Genomic DNA, 5,148 nt, shown 5'->3' on the forward strand with positions numbered 1-5,148 from the left:
CTCGAAGGTGGAAGCTTTTGTCTTCCCTTTCCCTTTTCTAGAGGATTCTCCGGTCTTGGGTGCCATCAATGGTAATGGAAAAACAAAAAGCTTATGCTTTTACCACACCAAAATTAGAATATTGCTCGCCCTCGAGCAAGAGAAGAAAGAATAGATGATGAAGAAGAAGAAAATATGGAGGAGAGGGGGGAGGGGTGTATTCGGCCAAGAAGAGAAGAGAGGGTTGTGTTGTGTGAAAATGAGGAAGAATGGAGGGCTATATATAGGGAAGGGAGGGGGGGTAAGGTTCGGCCATAAGGGTGGGTTTGGGTGGGAAATTAATTTTGAATTTTTGAGGGTAGGTGGGGTTTATGAGGTAGGTTTATGGGGAAGAGTGGATGGATGTGAGTGGTGAAGTGGTGATAGGGAAGAGAGATTAAGGTGATTGGTGAAGAGTTTTGGGAAAGAGTGTTTATGGGATTGTGTAAAAGAGGGGTGAGAAGAAGTGAGTGAAGGTAGGTGGGGATCCTGTGGGGTCCACAGATCATGAGGTGATCCTGTGGGGTCCACAGATCCTGAGGTGTTCAAGGATTTACAACCTTGCACCAAATTAGGCATGCAAAATGCCCTTGCACACAACTCTGAGAGTTCAGCGCCAGATTGGTGCTTGTTCTGGGCATTGAACGCCCATTTGTTGCCCATTTCTGGCGTTGAACGCCAGAACCATGCTTGTTCTGGGCGTTCAGCGCCAGCTCTTCTCCAGGGTGCGATTTTTCTTCTGCTGTTTTTGATTCTGTTTTCAATTTTTATATTTATTTTGTGACTCCATATAATCATGAACCTGATAAAACATGAAAGAACAAGAAAAATAAAATTAGATAAATAAAAATTGAGTTGCCTCCCAACAAGCGCTTCTTTAATGTCAATAGCTTGACAGTGGGCTCTCATGGAGCCTCACAGATGTTCAGAGCATTGTTGAGACTTTCCAACACCAAACATAGAGTTTGGATATGGAAGTTCAACACCAAACTTAGAGTTTGGTTGTGGCCTCCCAACACCAAACTTAGAGTTTGACTGTGGGGGCTCTGGTTGACTCTGTTTTGAGAGAAGCTTTTTATGCTTCCTCTCCATGTTTACAGAAGGATGACCTCGAGTTTTAAACACAAGGGAGTCCTCATTCAATTGAAGAACTAGTTCACCTCTGTCAACATCAATCACAGCTCTTGCTGTGGCTAGGAAGGGTCTTCCAAGGATGATGCATTCATCCTCATCTTTCCCAGTATCTAGGACTATGAAGTCAGCAGGGATGTAAAGGCCTTCAACCTTTACTAACACGTCCTCTACTTGTCCATAAGCCTGTTTTCTTGAATTGTCTGCCATCTCTAATGAGATTTTAGCAGCTTGCACCCCAAAGATTCCCAGTTTCTCTATTACAGAGAGGGGCATGAGGTTTATCCCTGAACCAAGGTCACACAGAGCTTTTTCAAAGATCATGGTGCCTATGGTACAAGTATTAGGAACTTTCCAGGATCCTGTTTCTTCTGAGGCAATGTCAGTTGATCCAAATCACTTAGTTCATTGGTGAACAAGGGAGGTTCATCTTCCCAAGTCTCAATACCAAATAATTTGGCATTCAGCTTCATGATTGCACTAAGGTACTTGGTAACTTGCTCCTTAGTAACATCCTCATTCTCTTCAGAAGAGGAATGCTCATCAGAGCTCATGAATGGCATAAGGAGGTTCAATGGAATCTCTATGGTCTCTAGATGAGTCTCGGATTCCTTTGGTTCCACAGAGGGAAGCTCCTTATTGATCACTGGACGTCCCAGGAGGTCTTCCTCCTTGGGATTCACGTCCTCTCCTTCTTCCTTGGATTCGGCCATGATGGTTATATCAATGGCCTTGCACTCTCTTTTTGGATTTTCTTCTGTATTGCTTGGGAGAGTACTAGGAGGGATTTCAGTGATCCTTTTACTCAGCTGGCCCACTTGTGCCTCCAAATTTCTAATGGAGGACCTTGTTTTATTCATGAAACTCACAGTGGCCTTAGATAGATCAGAGACTAAGTTTGCTAAATTAGAAGTATTTTGTTCAGAGTTCTCTGTCTGTTGCTGAGTGGATGATGGAAAAGGTTTACTATTGTTAAACCTATTTCTTCCACCATTATTAAAGCCTTGTTGAGGCTTTTGTTGATCCTTCCATGAGAAATTTGGATGATTTCTCCATGATGAGTTATAGGTGTTTTCATAAGGTTCACCTAAGTAATTTACCTCTGCTATTGCAGGGTTCTCAGGATCATAGGCCTCTTCTTCAGAAGGTGCCTCTTGAGTACTGTTGGATGCAGCTTGCATTCCATTCAGACTCTGAGAAATCATATTGACTTACTGAGTCAATATTTTATTCTGAGCCAATATAGCGTTCAGAGTATCAATTTCAAGAACTCTCTTCTTCTGAGGCGTCCCATTACTCACAGGATTCCTCTCAGAAGTGTACATGAACTGGTTATTAGCAACCATGTCAATGAGTTCTTGAGCTTCTGCAGGCATTTTCTTTAGGTGAATGGATCCACCTGCAGAAGTATCCAATGACATCTTAGCTAATTCAGACAGACCATCATAGAATATATCCAGGATGGTCCATTCTGAAAGCATGTCAGAAGGACACTTTTTGGTCAGTTGCTTGTATCTCTCCCAAGCTTCATAGAGGGATTCACCTTCTTTCTGTCTGAAGGTTTGAACATCCACTCTAAGCTTGCTCAGCTTTTGAGGAGGAAAGAACTTGGCTAAGAAAGCCGTGACCAGCTTATCCCAAGAGTTCAGGCTATCTTTGGGTTGAGAGTCCAACCACACTCTGGCTCTGTCTCTTACAGCAAAAGGGAAAAGCATGAGCCTGTAGACTTCAGGATCTACTCCATTAGTCTTAACAGTATCACAGATCTGCAAGAATTCAGTTAAGAACTGAAAAGGATCTTCAGATGGAAGTCCATGGAACTTGTAGTTCTGCTGCATCAGAGAAACCAATTGAGGTTTCAGCTCAAAATTGTTTGCTCCTGTTCGCAAATTTCTGACAGGTGCTTGCTGGCTTGTTGTAATTTAGCTTCTTTTAGTTTCCTCTTCAGAGTCCTTTCAGGTTCTGGATCTGCTTCAACAAGAATGTTCTTGTCCTTGCTCCTGCTCATATGAAAAAGTGGTAACAGAAAAATAATAATAATAGGGATCCTTTTTGCCCAAGTATAGAGGTTCTCCTGTGTGAGTAGAAGAAGAAAAGAATGTAATGTAAAGAAAGAAACACAAGTGTGAGGAGAGCAGAGATATGAGATGAAGAGAAGTGTTAGTAGATGAATAAATAAATAGAAAGAGATGAGAGAGAAAGAGAATTTTCGAAAATTATTTTTTTGAAAAAGAGTTAGTGATTTTCGAAAATAGTTTTTGAAAAAGGTTAGTAATTTTTGAAAATTAAAATAAAAAATTAAAATAATTAGTTAATTAAAAAGAATTTTTGAAAAAGAGGGAGATATTTTCGAAAATTAGAGAGAGAGAGAGTTAGTTAGGTAGTTTTGAAAAAGATAAGAAACAAACAAAAAGTTAGTTAGTTAGTTGAAACAAATTTTGAAAATCAATTTTTGAAAAGATAAGAAGATAAGAAGTTAGAAAAGATATTTTAAAATCAAATTTTTGAAAAAGATAAGATAAGAAGATATTTTTGAAAAGATATGATTGAAATTAGTTTTTGAAAAAGATTTGATTTTTAGAATCACAATTAATGACTTGATTCACAAGAAATCTCAAGATATGATTCTAGAACTTAAAGTTTGAATCTTTCTTAACAAGTAAGTAACAAACTTGAAATTTTTGAATCAAAACATTAATTGATGATGTTATTTTCGAAAATTATGTGATAAAGATAAGAAAAAGATTTTTGAAAAATATTTTTAAAATTTTCGAAAATAACTAAGAAAAATGAAAAAGATTTGATTTTGAAAAAGATTTTGAAAAAGATAAGATTTTTAAATTGAAAATTTGATTTGACTCATAAGAAACAATTGAATTTTTAAAAATTTTTGAAAAAGTCAATCCAAATTTTCGAATTTTATGAGAAAAAAAAAGGAAAGATATTTTTTTGATTTTTTTGAATTTTTAATGATGAAAGAGAAAAACATGAAAACTGATGCAATGCATGAAAATTTTGGATCAAAGCATGTGATGAATACAAGAACACTATGAATGTCAAGATGAACACCAAGAACACTTTGAATGTCAAGATGAACATCAAGAACTTATTTTTGAAAAATTTTTAATGCAAAGAAAATATGCAAGACACCAAACTTAGAAATCTTTCATATTCAGACACTATGAATGCAAGAATGCATATGAAAAACAAGAAAAGATGCAAAACAAGAAAACATCAAGATCAAACAAGAAGATTTACCAAGAACAACTTGAAGATCATGAAGAACACCATGAATGCATGATTTTTCGAAAAATGCAAGATGAGTATCCAATTGACACCAAACTTAAAAATTGACTCAAGACTCAAACAAGAAACATGAAATATTTTTTTGATTTTTATGATTTTCTAATTTTTTTTGGATTTTTGTATATTTTTTTTCGAAAACATTTGGGAAAAAGGAAGTAATGAATTCATAGTCCTCAATCAAAATCCTGGAAATTAGACATGGCTTAATAGCCAGCCAAGCTAAAACATGTTATATGAAACTCCAGAATTCATTCTTGAAAATTTAGAATAAATTTTTTTTTTCGAAAACAAAAGAAAAATTTCTGAAATATTTTTGAAGAATTTTTGAAAATAAAACAAAAAGAAAATTACCTAATCTGAGCAACACGATGAACCGTCAGTTGTCCAAACTCGAACAATCCCTGGCAACGGCGCCAAAAACTTGGTGCACAAAATTGTGATCCCCGGCAACGGTGCCAAAAACTTGGTGCACGAAATTGTGATCTCAGGCAACGGCGCCAAAAACTCTGTACGCACGTCTTAATAAATTGTTTTTCATTCACAACTTCGATACAACTAACCAGCAAGTGCATTGGGTCGTCCAAGTAATAAAACCTTACGTGAGTAAGGGTCGATCCCATGGAGATTGTTGGTATGAAGCAAACTATGGTCACCTTGTAGATCTCAGTCAGGCGGATATGAAATAGTTATGGA

General features: G+C 36.9%; 1 non-coding gene across 1 annotated transcript; it reads left to right on the forward strand.

Moving 5' to 3' along the window:
- Positions 1–2,624: 2,624 nt before the first annotated feature.
- LOC112760834 (small nucleolar RNA R71) lies at positions 2,625–2,732 on the forward strand. The gene has a single exon (XR_003181255.1). It is a non-coding gene; the product is annotated as a small nucleolar RNA R71 (small nucleolar RNA).
- Positions 2,733–5,148: the final 2,416 nt, after the last annotated feature.

This window comes from Arachis hypogaea, chromosome 16 (assembly GCF_003086295.3).
Source record: "Arachis hypogaea cultivar Tifrunner chromosome 16, arahy.Tifrunner.gnm2.J5K5, whole genome shotgun sequence".
Lineage (NCBI taxonomy): Eukaryota > Viridiplantae > Streptophyta > Magnoliopsida > Fabales > Fabaceae > Arachis > Arachis hypogaea.